We start from the raw sequence: 16,651 nt of genomic DNA on the forward strand, positions 1-16,651 counted from the left end.
AATTCCAGAAACATGCTCACGCTCTCTAGCTGACTTCGTACTTGAGGTACAGTAAGTAACAAAAATTTACTTCCAAATATTTCCCAAAACTCACAATTTTTTATGGTTCAATTTTCTTGAAGAAGACACCTTATAATTTCTTGCTTATTTACTCTTATCCCAATTTTTATGATCCCACTTTACAAAAGCTTTGAGGGTGGTTTTCCACACTTTCCTTGGTGAATTCTCATGTTGGTGTGTGCCTTCATTTTAGAATAATATCCTGACTAATCAAAAGAAAACTTCATTTAAACACCTTATCCTGGAGCTGGAGAGATAGCACAGCGGGTAGGGCGTTTGCCTTGCACGCGGCCGACCCGGGTTCAAATCCCAGCATCCCATATGGTCCCCTGAGCATGGCCAGGGGTAATTCCTGAGTGCAGAGCCAGGAGTAACCCCTGTGCATTGCCAGGTGTGACCCAAAAAGAAAAAAAAAAAAATAAACACCTTATCCTTCAAAAAGATGCTTATGCTTTATCTGAAATAAAATTAAGTGAATAAAAAAGAGCTGACTAGAATGCTGACATTCAGGTACAGTTTATTTTGAAAAGCATTACTAATTATCTCTATGGGATCATCATATTTTCAGAATTGAAAGAAAATTCAGTGAGTCATTAAAGTTAAAGGAGCTCAAATTCATGGTTCATTTGGTCAACACTCAGAGTTTATATGAGAATGTGTTAACTCATGTCCAAAATTTACGGATGCAGACAGGGAATATCTGATTGAATCAATGGATTATATAGAACTCTGGTTTAAAGAAGTTGAAGAAAACATTTTAATTAGAAGATTCCAATACTTTTCATATATTTGTGAAATATAAGCAGTTTTTGGCATGGCAAGTTATAACTGAGGGAGTAGGAAAATAAAATCTCTGCAACAAGATATAAAATTTTCTTCTTTATTAAAAATGTGAGTTGCATACTTTACCATACTTACCTTGAAGAGAAGATATCATGATCACACAGACAATTTTCCCAGGGTAAGGCTTATCCATTGCACTCCAGAAGTGCTAACCCCTGAAACTTTCCCAATGTGGGAAAATTGACAGCATAATATGTGCTAGTGAGGGCCTAACATTTTCACTTTCCACTGATATAAAATAAGTAAAAACACACTTAAAATTAAAAATAAGTAAATTTCAAGGACATTCTACTGTTGTAAAACTGAAAAACAAGTGAACTAAATTCACTTCCCATACATTCTAAGTATTTGCCCACTATTCATCTGACAAAAGCTTAATATCCAAGATTAAAAAGCACCTGAAAATTTAACAACAAACAACCTATCCAAAGTTGAGGAGAAGATTTGAACAAAAACTGCCTCAAAGAAGGCTTACACATGGCTGATAGATTTATATAAATATGAATGCATCATTTATTATCAGAGAAATGCAAAAGGAACACTTATCTACTGCTGTGAAGAATGTCAACTGGCTTGATGTCTTGGAAAATAATATGGACATTTCTAAAAAAAACTAATAAAGCTTCCATATGACCTAGTGACTCTACTTCCTGGCATCATCCCAAAGTCCACCAAATATGAGACTGAAAAGATATCTATCTGTATGCCTATATGTATTGCAGCACAATTCACAATTGTTAAGATCTAGAAACAAACCCAAGTGTTCAAGAGTAGAGAACTGGATAAAGAAACTATGATATATATATGCATATGTTTGCCAAGTATATATATAACATATATACAAATATACATGTCATATATGCATATATATCATACGTATATACAGTGGAATATTACTTGGCCATAGGAAAAGAATAAACCATGCATTTTCTGCTATGTTGTATGGGTATGGAGAATATAGTGATATTAGGTTAATCAGAAGAAGAGGGATAGTCACAGAATGAGCTCTCACTTGTGGGACATAAGGAGACATACCAGGAAATAACAATTAACTAAAGGCAAGAGAAGATGAACTAGTTTGTAGAACCAAATTTTCTAGGGTCAAAGAAGGAATGAACAGTTGGGTGACTGAGGTGATGAAAGACAAGCTGGTGGAGGGTGTGTTTTTGGAATATTGTATGCATGAAACTGTATCATTATCAGTATTATACATCACAATGTTTCAAAAATTCTGTTTAATTTCACCAAAATTTTGGCTTATATTTTTTTATTTGTGCAAGATTTTCTGTATTTATATTTGGAAAAAAAGTCAAAGGGTGATAATATAATCACATACAATGCATACAATTTTATATATGTTTTCTCCCTATGTGCATCTCAATGTGATGATGATAGGTACCAACTTCCTATCTTGTAAGTAAGAGCTGTTAGGTGACGTGATACATAGGGCACAGTTTCTGGGCCTGGGATTTCACTGCAGGGAGTGATCAACCTGATTTTTTTCCCCCTATATGATTCATCTAAAGGAAATTACTTGCTTTGGTGATAGGATTTAAAAAAAAACTATTTTTATGCTTTTGTCTTGAATTTTACCTTTGATAGATCTGGCTTAATTTCAAATTTCTCACTTAGAAGCATCTCTAAATATTTCTGGAACTGTCTCAAATACTCTGGGAGAAGCATTAAATAACTCAGGTTTTAGGGGAAAGATTCTTTATGTAACAAGTATTTCCCTTCCACTAGAATCCAGTGGAGAGAACTTGTGAAAAAAAGATCAGTTTGCTTCATAAAAGGAAAGTTTGTATAAGAAATTATAAAAATTTCAAGTTTCTGATATATTTGCATCAAGGTTGGTTACAGGTAGAGGTATATATTTTGTAGTGTCTACAGAACAACATTTTCTTGTAATACAATGTAAGAAAATTTGGCAGAATATAGTGTAAAGCAAAATTCAATGATATACTTAATTCTAATTGGTGTGGATATCAAAATAAGTCAGAAATACTATGTGTCAAAAGAGCAGGAATACTTTTCTGAATTTTGAAAAAAATTAATTTATTATCATTTGACTACCCAGAGTATAATAGGTAAATCTTTCTCATAGTACTTAGTGTCTCTCTTAAAGAATAGTCACAAAACCAGCAATTCTCAAAATTAAGAGACAAAAAAATGGCTAGATCCAGTGATTAATTGCTTTGGGAATGGAGGATGGGGCAAATGAATGAACACTTATAGAAACCCAAATGTGATTAATTTGAATGGGGAATTGTAGGATCTTAGCTACTTGGGAAGGAAAATGTAGTTTGGAAAATGATAAATGACAGGAAATTTAGAGATGAAAAATAAATCCTGAATATGAGAAGAAAAGGTAAATATGAGAGTCCCAGTGTAAAGGTGGGAACTGAAGTCATTGCTTTGGCTCATTGAGAGAGTATAGATGAAGAGACAAGAGGAAAGGAACTTGGAATTCAGTGGATGAAATAGCAAGAAGCGTAGAGAGAGGGAAACTCACTTTTTCTATTATAAAACACAAGACACGTTTTGTGTCATGTTAACTATTTGTGTCATGTTAGCTATTCAATATCATTGAATAAAAGGCTATGTATAGGTAAAGCACAGCTAAATATTTGCACTACCAAACATTCGATACCATATTAATTAATTAATATTTTAAAATTTTTAGTCATTGGTGATTTTTAACACTGTTAATGATAGTGCTTCATGTTTCATAAGTGTTCTTACACTGCATGCAGCCCTGGAGTGTTCATGTACCAGTGCTCCTACACTGCATGCACCTCAGAAATGTTCACTTCCTTCACATCGTCTCAGGGTTCCCCATCATCAACACATTCCCTCTTGCTTGGTCTATCTCCCCATCATGGTAATCTTGGTCTTGTAGACCAGGGAACGAAAGGAGCAACATTCATTTGAATCTCTCAGAAAGCTTCCAAGGGATGGGGTGAACTATAAAGGCTGCAGCAGAAACAATGTGGAAGCTGAATAGAAACCCAACAAGTTTAGTGAGTAAATAGATAATAGACCATAAAGATCAACCAGGATTAACCAACTCTATAATCACTCAGATAATGACATTAGGGAAGCCATGTTAAGAATGTTCAACGAGGTTAAAGAAATGATGGTACAGGTAGTCAATAAAACAAGTTAGTGTGAAAGCAGAAATGAGAATACTGCAATCAGAAGCGACAGACCTGAAAAGTTTGGTAGGTGAAATATAATATTCAATGAAAGGCCTATTCAGCAGAGTAACGGTAACTAGGAAAAAAAAACAAAACAAAACTAATAAATTCTTATATAAGATGCAAGAAACCTTTAGAAAAATACCAGAAAGGGGTGAAAAAGTCTCAAAGGTTGAAAAAGGAACTGTAGTCCAGAGATCTAGGGGATGAGTTCAAGAACAACATAAGAAAAGGCCCCTTGAGACCAGCAAAAGTGATCCCTGAGTGCAGAGCCAGGAATAAGCCCTGAGCACAAATGGGGATGTCCACCCCACCCCACAAACATAGAATAAAATATAAACAAAAGACCCAAATCACTGGAGTTTCTGAAGTACACAAAGGTAAATTCTGAAAAGAAACTAGTCAAAAAAATTACATGGGACCTTCTCAGAGCTGAGGAGTGCATTCACCAGATTTAAGAGGCCCAATGGGTCTCAGCCCCAGAATGTCAATATATATGTAATCAGACTGACAAAGGCCCATGGAGACAGAATATTGAAAGCAGCCAAATTAAAGAATGAATTAACATATGTAAGAGTCAGGAGATTTACCAAATGAGACTCTTGAAACCAGCATTCAAAGAAGCATTAAGGATGTTTCTATAAAAGATAAAATTTACAAGCATGCATAATTTCTACAAAATGATGGCAATAATTTTTTTTGTTGCAATACTCTTACTCAACACTAAAGCCTGAATTTACCAATCAAGATACACAAAGTAGCAGAATGGATAACAAAATGGACACAACTTTTTGCTGTCTGTATAGTCATCTGAGTAGTGAGGGCTAACAAAAACTCAAAGTAAAATACTAAAGCAATCTCCCAGGCAAACAGTGTCCTATAAAGGGCTAGGGTGACCATAACTAGACAACACAGACTTCATATTTTAAAAGGCTCTTAGAGACAGAGATGTTAATTTCTTCATGATCAATGGACCTACACATCATGAAGAACCCATACTTATAAACATTTAAGCATCTAATGATGTAATATCAAAATATTTGAAAAAAAATGCTTAATAGACTTGTAGGAAGATATTGACAGAAGGACAATAGTAGCTGGATGTGTTCAATAAATGTGTGGGGGTTCAATAAAAATGTGGGGGCCAAGAGCCGCTTCTCCACCCCAGCCTGCAGTTGCCACCAACAGAGACATGAATAAGGGAACAGGGCCCCCAATCTGGTTGGTGATCAATTGCATTTATTCCAATCTATGTCCATTGTCTGTGTATGCCTATTCCAATCTCACTGAGTGCCCCATTCCAGTCTCCCATCGCCTCTCATTCCTGGTCTCCTACTTTCCCCACGCTAGTGTCCCTTCACCCCATCTCACTACCTTAGTCAAGAGCCCAACTTCTGAGGTTGGAGGTAGCAATTACACATAAATGAGGTAATACAATCAATATATGAAAGCTCCTCCTTCCAGTGGAAGCTCTACTAAGACAAAGATTTCCTCCTGCTAGGAGATCCTCTCAAGGGTAGAATTTTATCTAAGGGGCTTATTTCTCCTTTCTTAGTCCATATGCTTTAAATAGTCATCTTAAATTTACTTCTTTATAAACTTTCTAGTCATTTCGTATAGACACAGTAAGAGATATATTAAAATTGTAGCATGGCTCTCCTGGCAAGTACCTAGCAGAGTACTTGTCTGGTCACTTCTCTTTGGGTCATAACAGAATTTGTTCACAAAATTGCTCTTAACTTGTTCTAAGTTTTATGGCAATTGGACTGCCCTTTTCAATGCCAGGAGAGCTTGCCCTGGGTCATCAGTCCCTTATTTGGGACTCTGCTTTTTGGGTGCTAGGAACTAAGGGCAACTGAGACTTAAGTATGACAAATGCTCAGGAGTAAATATTATTCCGAGTGACTTCCAATTAACTCCCAAATTACAAAAGCATAGCATTAACTGTCTTCCTGTGTCTATACAAAAAGGACATTGCAGGGGCTAGAGCGATAGCACAGCAGGTAGGGCGTTTGCCTTGCACACGGCCAACTCTGGTTAGATTCCCAGCATCCCATATGATCCCCTGAGCACCGCCAGGAGTGTTTTCTGAGTGCAGAGCCAGAAGTCACCCTGTGCATTGCCAGGTGTGACCCAGAAAGCAAAAAGGGTATTGCTCTAAAGTAAACTACGCAAAGGATATAAAGGGAAAGAGAAAAGCAATATTTCACTTATAAATACAAAATCCAGAGTCCTTAGAAGTCCTTACAAGTCACAGGGTCTAATTTGAGGATGAAAGGGTAAATAGAGAGGGCAAGCAGAGCACAAAGGAGAGGTTAGATATAAACACAGAGGAATGGCAGTGCCTCAAGAGCACTGTGACAGGTGTAACTCAATCAACCTAAGCTCCCTGTGGCAAGGGAGAAAGGACAAACCAATGTTATCCAACAGTTGGAGACTTATTCCTCCATTACGACATGTTAGATAAACTAGGAAAGTTCATATTAAAGGAAGAAATCAAAGAGATGTGATTAGCAGACATATAGGACACATCAACCACATAGTTTTAAGTGTTAAGTTTTTAAGTTTTTTTAAAATTTTAAGTCTTCTCCAGTGCATTAAAGGTATTTCCCAAGAAATACCACAACATAGGTCACAAACCCCATCTTCATGAAAGCAAGAAGAGAGAAATTTTATCAACTATCTTTTCAGACTATGACAATTTGTAAATGAACATTAATCAGAAGCAGAAATGAGGAAAAACCTCAAACTAGAGAATAAAGCAATTTACTACAGACCGACCAGTGGGTTGAAGAGGAAATAAGAAAGAAATCAAAAGATTCTTGGAAACAAATGGTGAAAACAAGAGTTTCCAGAGCATATGGGAAATAGCAAAAGTAATGCTAAGAGAGAACTCATAACAATGCAAGCATGCATTGGAATCAAGAAAAGCCCAAATAACTTAATGGGGTAGCTTAAGTTGCTAGAAAAAGACTTGTTAAGGGATCCAAAGGAAGGAGAAGAAAGTTAATAAAAATTAGACAAATTAATGAAATGGAAACAGAAAATTCAAAATGAAAATGAAACTGAGAGTTGTTTTTTCAAAAGAATTGACAAGATTGGCAAACCATCAACCTATTAGGTAGATTAACAAAGAAAGAGCAAAATCTTATAAAGCAATTATGAGATGCTAGAAAAGATGCCATGACAGATAATACATAAATCAAATTATTATCAGGGATTATTATGAAAATATTTAAATCATGAAATTGAAGAACTATTTCCAATTGGAGAACATATTTCAAAGAAGAAATGGATAAATTTGTTAACTCATAACCTTCCAGGGATAAACAAAGTGAAAACAGAACACCTGAACAGATCAATTACAGTTAAGGAAATTTAAATGGTATTCAAAGTCTATTTCAAAACAAATTCCAGATCTAGATGGACTCACTAGTGAGTATTTTTAAAATTTTAAGAAAATCAACTTCGAATCCTTCTCAGCTCTTCAGAAAGCTGAAGATAGTCAAAACAAGTATCCTCCTGAACAATTACACAAAGCAAACATTCCTGTTTTACCAAGAACAGGAACACCACTAAAAATCTATAGGCTTATATCTCTGGTGAATACAGACACAAATGTACTTAATAAAATATTAGTAAATTAAATATAAAAATATGTAAAAAGGATTATATACCATGAGCAAATAGGATTTATCACAGGGATTGTTTAATATATGCATGTCAACCAACATAATATACCATCTCAATGTAAGGAAAAATTGAGACCATATTATCATATCAATAGATGCAAGAGAATGCTTAACAAAATATAACATCCATTCTTGATAAAAAGCTTTCAGCAAAATGGGTAAAAAGGAAACTTCCACAATGTAGTTTGAACTAATTTACAAATTCAAAGCTAGCATCATACTGAATAATGATACTATAATTTTTTAAAAGTTTTTTTGGATTTATAAGTGCAAATTAATGAATCATGTTTTTTTTGTCTTCAGGCAAATTCATAGATCTGTGTTGTATTAGGTATCTTGTTGACTCAATTACAAATGTCTTCATATATTTTTCACATATTATGATTATGAGAAGACAAAAGATCAGTATTCTTACACCTATGTAAGTTTTAGCTATAGAATATTTACAATAATGAGAAATTCCTTTGTTATAGACAAAACAAAAATTATAATCCTAATCCTATGTAGTAATGGTATTTACATAAACCCAAAACTAAAAAAAATGAGTACTATTAGAAATTAGTGTTTTGGTAAAATAAAACCTCAAAACCTTTTATTCTTGTTTGTTTGTTTGTTTTGTGGCCACACCTGGCTATGCTCAGGGGTTATTCCTGCCTCTGCACTCAGAAACGATGCTGGAGGTGCTTAGAGAACTATATGGGTTCCAGGGATCTAACCCAGGTTGGCTGTGTAAAGGCAAACAAAGCACTACCTGCTGTACTCTCTGGCTCCCCCAAATTTTTATTCTTTTAACAGCATTCACGAAATGTATAAAAGCAAAATGCACTCATAATACCACTATTCAGACATATTTCTCAGCCCTTTAGTAATTTACCCAATTCTAACAATTCTGAGATTGTTAGATCAAACCATACTCTATATTGTTCCCTTTATTTTATTACAATGTGAACATTTATTCTTCCATATTAGCATTTCTTTTAAAACACAATGTTGATAACTGCAGATAAATCCAGAATACTACACTGGATGAACTTCTTGGTTAATGGCTCTTCAGATATGTAGGCCGCTGACAGTTGTTTAAAGTGATTTTGACATAATGAACATGATCATTGATTATGTTTTTTCTGTTCTTTCAATATTCTTAAAATTATAGCATGTGAGGAAAAGTATGAAATAAACGTGTTTGCGGCTATGTGATACATGAGGCTGAAAAATATTATCTTTTATCAAAGTTATTTTTGTAATCTGACCAACCAAAAACAACTGTAGAAAGAAATATTGAATCATTTAAGTTTTCCAAGCAAATTGAAACTCAGAGTCAGCATCAGCCCACATATAGCCTACATATAAAGTCAACCTGTTCATTTTTCACCTTTGTCATAAACAAAATCTAAATACTATATAATAACTAATAAAACAATTTGATATGGCCATTAGAGTAATCTGAAAGAAACAGTTTATATGTAGAGAAAAAATATATTTATATTAATATACATGCCCAAATACTTATATTAATGTGGAACTGATTTTCATTATTTGTGGTATAATAAATATACCAAGTTGTATAATCTCTGGGGTGGCCAGGGAAGCCCAGGCGGCTCTCCCCCTCGCCACCTGGGTTTGGGGGAGCTCTCGAGTCACTCACCCAGCCTGGGCGACCCATGCCATGGGGCAGATGGAGGAAGAAACAAGGCCAAGCCAGTTGGTTGATCAGTTGCCATTTATTTCATTCTCCCTATGCTCCTGTTCCAGTCTCTCTGAGGCCCCCATTCTAGTCTCACACTGCCCCTCATTCCCGTATCCTTCTGTCTCTCCGTCTCAGCTCTTCATGCTCCATCTTGCTCCCTGCTCTCTTTCCCAATTCTCCAATTCTCATCTCTCCCCAACTGATCTCTCCATCCCTAGCACTCTGGGCCAAAACTACACCAGTAGAAATATCAACATAAGAAAGCCCTTCCTGACTGCCCATCAGGCTCAAGGGCAGAAGCACATCCTCTTCTCCTCAGGCAAATAACTTAATTAACATCCAAATTAACATCTTAATATTAGTTACTTTTTAAATTTAAATTTATTTATTTTTAATTAGTGAATCACCGTGAGGGTACAGTTACAGATGTATACACTTTTGTGCTTATGCTTCCTTCATACAAAGTTCGGGAACCCATCCCTTCACCAGTGCCCATTCTCCACCACCAGTAAACCCAGCATCCCTCCCACCCTCCCCAATCCCATCTTCCCCCACCCCACCCTGCCACTGTGGCAGGGCATTCCCTTCTGTTCTCTCTCTCTAATTAGCTGTTGTGTTTTGCAATAAAGGTGTTGAGTGGCCACTGTGCTCCGTCTCTAACCCTCATTCAGCCCGCAATTCCCTTCCCCCACATGGCCTTTGACTGCATTAAAGTTGGTGATCCCTTCTCTGAGTTGCCCTTTCCCTAGAATGTGAGGCCAGCCTCCAAGCCATGGAGTCAACCTCCTGGTACTTATTTCTACAATTCTTGGGTGTTAGTCTCCCACTCTGTTATTTTTGTATGGACACAGTAAGAGATACATTGTGGCTTGTAGGGCAGCTTTCCTGGGAACATCTTGTCACAGACTCAGACTACAGTGCTCAGGCCAGATTAATCATTTCTAACCCTACCAGGGTACGAATCTAGTTATTACTTTTTAGATCATGACAGCATCTGTCCATGACCATGCTCTTAACTCATAGTTAAGCATTATGGCACTTTGGCCAGGCCTATCTTGATGCCAGGATAGCACATAGCTCACCACTTGCCCTGGGTCATCCAGTCGCTTTTCGGTACCCTGCTTTTGGGAGTGCTAGGATAGGGCAACTGAGGTTTAAGTTGAGAGAACAGATACCAAGGAGGTAAATATCATTGAGTGTCCATTAACTCCCAAGTTACAAAAACATGGCATTAACTGTCTTCTTTTGCCCATGCAAAAAGGACATGCTCTGAATTAACTATGTAAAAGACTTAAGAAGAGAAAAACAATATTTACAAGTTAACAGAGCACAAAGAAAGAAGCTACAAATAAACACAGGAATGGGAGCACTGTGATGGAAGTAACCCAATAACCCTAAGCTTCCTGTGGCAAGGCAGAAAGGACAAACCCATGTTATTCCTATACCAAGTCACTATGTGAATTAGAAATTAGTAAGCCATTACTCTAAGAAAAAATTATTAGTTTCCTGTGAGCCTCTAGCAACATTTTTTGCCAAAATGCAAATATATATAAATATACCCGACAAAAAAAAACCCACCAAAATGTGGAAACTATGGCACTAAATATGCCATGAAAATTATTTTTATTGAATATTTTTGCAGTATAGAACTATAGCAAGAAGATAGAATATAATTATTTTTTTAACCTTAGGTAGGAAGGTATTATGAACTCAAATTTAATCTTATGTGTTTATTAACAATTGTGAAAGATACAGTGAGCAAAAGGACTAAAGCTCTGTATCTCTATTTCTATTTCACTCTCCCTTTTTATCCAGACATCAATTATCAATTTATCTACCTTCAAGAACCACAACAAATTTCCTGGAAATCAAATTACTTTAAATAAGTCAAACAACTCAAATTCAGAGTATAAAATAAAGAAAAATTTCAGGAAAAATAAAATAAGAGTAGTGAAAACCAGAAAAATGTTTTAAAATGATAAAGAAAAGGACCTGAAAAAAATCAGCATATAAACAATTTTTTTTTTCTTTTTGGGTCACACACGGCGATACACAGGGTTACTCCTGGCTCTGCACTCAAGAATATTCCTGGCTGTGCTTGGGGGACCATATGAGGATCGAACCCGGGTCAGCTGCATGCAAGGCAAATGCTCTACCCACTCTACTATTGCTCCAGCTCCTAAACAAAATTTTCATCTGAAAAGTGAAAAGTCACAAAGTGCATTAAATAATAACGAAATACCTGTTCTTTAAAAATGCAATTCATAAATATCAAGATTAAGAGACCCATAGATAGAGCAACACAGTCAAGGAAAACAGACTCATACCAAGAACTATCATTATAAAATTCAGAATCTTGGAGACCAAGAAGAATTCCTGCAAAAATCAAAATGAAAGCATGTATACTGAGTCAATAATTAGAAGGGAAAATTACTTTCTAGATAAGATCAGGAGAGTGATTTTTTTCCTTTTTTTTTTGTTGTTTTCTTTTTATTTTGGGGCCACTTCCAGCAGTGCTCAGGTCTGACTCCTGACTCCAGATTAGGGATCATTCCTGGTGGGGGTCAGGGACCATATGAGGTATCTGGGATTATCCAGGGTCAGCTGCATAGAAACAAGCCCCCTAAAATCTGTACTAACTCTCCAGCCCCTCAAGTTTCTGCTATTGATCCACAAAAATAAGTGCCCACCACTGAAATGCTCGTGACCACCAGCTCACCATCACTGATACTCTGGCCCATCCCTGCTAGCCAAGTTCTCATTATTTGTTAAGTGATAGGTTATGATTTTGGTGCCTACTGTTACTTCCCTTACTATTGTCCATGTGCTAGGCACTTAACATTCCTGGACCAAATGAGAAGCAATAATATGATACAATAAATTTGTACTGGAGCAATAGCACAGTGGGTAGGACGTTTGCTTTGTAGACAGTCAAACCAGGTTCGATTCCTCTACCCTTCTCGGAGAGCCCAGCAAGGTACCGGGAGTATCTCGTCCACAGGGCAGAGCCTGGCAAGCTCCTCGTGGCATATTCGATATGCCAAAAACAGCAACAAAAAGTCTCACAATGGAGATGTTACTGGTGCCCACTCGAGCAAATCGATGAACAGATGAACAACGGTATGACAGTGATACAGTGAGAGTGAATTTCTTTAAAATTATGAAGCAGATGTCCAGAGACATAGCACAGTGGGTACGGAACTTTTGTTGCTGACCTTTGCTTGAACCCCTGGCACCCTATATACCTTCTGGGCCAGCCCACAGGAGTGATCCCTGACATAGAGCCAGGAGTAAGTCCTCAGCACCACCAGCTGTGGCCCCCAAAAAGAAAAAATATGTATTACGAAGGAAAAAGAATTTCTGACGGGATTACATACCTAGTCTAACAATCACTCAATTGTAAAAGGTAAGATGTAAGAACATTTTTAAATGCACATGCTCTCAAGTACTTTGTTTCCTTAACACCTACTCCTGGGACAATAAAGTAATACATAACTCAGAACACAGAGGAGTCAACAGAAGGAAGCAATGAGATCTTCAGAATTATAAAAAAGGGAAAATCCAGGATGACAATAGTGGGGTGAGTATATTCAGTCCAAACTGCAACTTGTGACTCAGGAGACAGGTATGTAGAGTCCTGTCATCATTATGATTTCCACTCTAATACTATGCTTTTATTCTGATAAAATGGCTGAAGGAATCTCTTCTTCAAAACAAAGAAGTTAGTCATTACAGAGAAGCTGTGAGAAATACGATATAGGGAAGCCAAACAAGGAGAAATCCAAAAGGAGAAGTACAGGATGATGGGCAAAGGGAAGTCCCCTGTGCAGTTACGAATCAGCTCTAGCCTTATCTCAAAGAAATCGAAATAACAAATTAAAGTATTACTAATGCTATAATTGTGGGAAAGGTTTTTGAAAGTCTTTTTTTAGATAATTCATAGTCACTGTCACTGTCACTGTCATCCCCTGCCTCATCCATTTGCTTAAGTGGGTACCAATAACGTCTCCATTTTGAAACTTGTTCTTACTGTTTTTTGGCATATTGAATATGACACGGGTAGCTTGCCAGGCTCTGCCATGCGGGTGAGATACTGTCGGTAGCTTGCTGGGCTCTCCGAGAGGGGCGGAGGAATAGAACCTGGGTCTGCCAAGTGTGCAACTGAACATCCTACCAGCTTGCCTATCACTCCAGTCCAGATAATTAATAGTACCTATAAAAATTAAATCATTGAAAAAAATAATGTACTGTTCACTTCAGAACAAACAAAATAGGAAATGTAAGAGAATTGGAGGTGACATAATGCTCAACTGAGAATAATAATACTTTCATTGACACAATAATACACTGACTATTGATTTAACCTTAAAATAAATAACTACATTTATGGTGAAGTGGATATAAATGAAATACTGGTACTGAAGAACTAAATCCTGGAGGCTAAAACAATAGTGCAACGAGCAGGGTACTTACTTTGTATGAGGTCTACCAAGGTTCCACCAGGAGTGATCATTGTGTGCAGAGCAAGGAAAACGTTCTGAACACAGCCTGTGCTGCCCAAAGCTCTCCTCCCCACACACACCACAAATAATTAAGTCTGATTCATAATATAGAAAGTCATAATATCTAAAATTGATGTAGAAATAGAATAAACATTATGTTAAAAATATGAGAAAGCATGTTCATTTAAAATGACGTATTATTCATTGCAGCACTCAGTACAACAGCTAAAATTCAGAATCAAGCTGAATATCCAACTACGGCTAAGTGGATAAAGATGTTTATACACACTATGGAATACTATGAAGCTGTAAGGAATGATGAAATCACACAATTTGCTACAACGTGAATGGAACAGGAAGATATCATGTATGATAAAGTAAGCCAGGAGAAGAAAGACAAACACAGGATAGTATCACTTATATGTGTAGTTAGAGTACCTTGGGTGAGGAAATGCACTGGTTTAAAGGAAATATGCCTGTATCAGCACCCTTGCTTTCAGAGCATAGGGAGAAGAAAGACAGAGAGTGAAGAAGGGGAAGGGGAGAGTGATAGATGTGAAGAGCAGGGACAGGGGCCAAGGTCACTTAGGTGCATCGGGGTAGTCGAGGAATGCTAGAGCTAAACAGACAAAGACAGGTCAACAACGCTGATATCACAAGGTTTAAACTTTAGTAACTGACATAAGTGATGCCTGTCAAGAAGAGAGGCTGGGGCTGGGGGCGGTGGGGGAGAGAATGTAGGAGAGGGAGCCTGAGAGCACTGGTGGAGGGAGTCTGACATGGGCGGGATCAGTGATGGAACACTGCATGTCAAAAACCCAACTTTAGGTACTTTGTAACTCACCATGCTTTAATAAAATACAATTTGGAAAATAAAGAAATATGAACATAAAAACACTGGAACATTAAATTTAGTTTGATTTTGGTCTTGGGCTATAAGCAGTTGTAGTCAGTGGACTTGGGGATCCAACTGCTTCCTTACAGACTGAGAGGCTTTGGTGTTTCTTGGTGAAATGATTGGGCTGGATAATAACCAGGCTTTCTGCACTGGGGTGGTCTCTGCACCCTCCACTGTACCTGCATAGGCATACGGTGGTCACTTATCACTGTCTGGGGACTCTCTGTGGTGAAGTCCCTTCTGTTTGTAGGCTATGGAGATGAGCTTGTCTTTTGGTTCTTTCCTTGTAATAAGCTTAACAGGTCTTCACCGGCCTCTTAGGACAAAGAAGAAAACCTAGATTTCCTCTCACTAGGCCTCCTGGCCTACCTCAGACCTTACAGTTCTACACCAGGAACTTCTGCTCCCAGCCTCCCTCCCAAGAGCAAAGGTGGAGGTGGCAGAAGTGGCAGCATTGTGTTACCAGGGTGGAGTTGTATTTGATTTGGCTAAGATCTTGTTCCTTGAAGTCAGATAATGATTTTATCATTTAGCTTCTGGTGACACAGAAAATAGAGGTAGTAATGGCATTGATCCCACAGGATTATCTTGAAAATTAAGTGAAAGTTAAATAGCAGACTTTCCCATAGTTTCTAGTGTAACAGCTTAAGGAATATTAGATATTATTAACATTATGATTGTCATCATAATTTAGCTTCATCTTATACAACAAACATTTCAGTAGCATTTCCTGACACTGAGGTTACAGAAAACCAAGTCAATTGATCCAGAATCCCACAGTTAGAAAGAGGTAAGTTATTCTAGAAGCCCATGTTCTAACCCCTTCCATCTCCTGCCCTTTAAAAAATCAAGCCCCCAGTTTTTATGAATTTCTGAGCAATGCTCTGCCCACCTGTTGGGCAGCTCCAGCTTGGATACCCCGTGGTGCCAGGCGCCTCCTGAGTCGTGATGGGAACATGTTGATGCCTGTTGGAGAAGTGCCTAGCCCACCCGGCAGTAACTTCCCCCAGCCTCTGCAGCAAGGACAGTTCTCTCAGCTCCTGTTCCAACCTACGGGGCAGGGCTGCTGCCAACTCTGCTCCCTGCTCCAGGCCTCGTCTGGCTGCAGGTAGGCTGCTCTGACTCACCAGAGAATCCTGAGTTCTGACTCATCCTGCGTCTAATAGATTTTACAGAGTTAGTCTGATAGCCACAAATGGAAGAGAAGCAGGATAAAAGGGGAGAGTGAAAGGAAGAACGTTTGTGCACTCTATCAGCAACGTGAAGTCAACAGGAAATAACTCACCGTAGATCAGCCCCTATTCTGCCTGGAGTGAAGAGGAAGAGTGATCTCTTCCTGAGTGACTGAAGAGTTAATCAGGTGCAGGCAGGTTTATCACTCAGAATGCCACGTCTGAATGGGAGAGAATTCCCTTCGTTTTATATCAGCATATTCACTTTAGGGTCTGTGTCTATTTTAATAGCCTGGAATGCAATCCCCTTTGCCCATTATTCTCTTTCACTATGGGTTTTTCCAAACCTCAGAAATATATATATATATATATATATATATATATATATATATATATATATATACTCACACACACACACATATATAGCTTTTAGCTGAATGATTACTCAGTGAATCTTTGCCAAGGGATGTTCTGTTCCAAGAATGACACATTCCTTTGGGGATGACTCTCTACCTAACAGGGGTGGGTGGGAGGTCAGGGGAAGTCCCTATCCAGGAGAAAATAGTTTCTTTGTATGCTTGAAGAAAAACACTCAGATGA

At 37.6% G+C, this 16,651-nt stretch overlaps 1 non-coding gene across 1 annotated transcript; it reads left to right on the top strand.

Moving 5' to 3' along the window:
• Positions 1–970: 970 nt before the first annotated feature.
• On the top strand, positions 971–1,130 carry LOC129401077 (U1 spliceosomal RNA). Its single transcript, XR_008628094.1, has one exon. It is a non-coding gene; the product is annotated as a U1 spliceosomal RNA (small nuclear RNA).
• The last annotated feature ends 15,521 nt before the right edge of the window (positions 1,131–16,651 follow it).

This window comes from Sorex araneus, chromosome 1 (genome assembly GCF_027595985.1).
Source record: "Sorex araneus isolate mSorAra2 chromosome 1, mSorAra2.pri, whole genome shotgun sequence".
Classification (NCBI taxonomy): domain Eukaryota; kingdom Metazoa; phylum Chordata; class Mammalia; order Eulipotyphla; family Soricidae; genus Sorex; species Sorex araneus.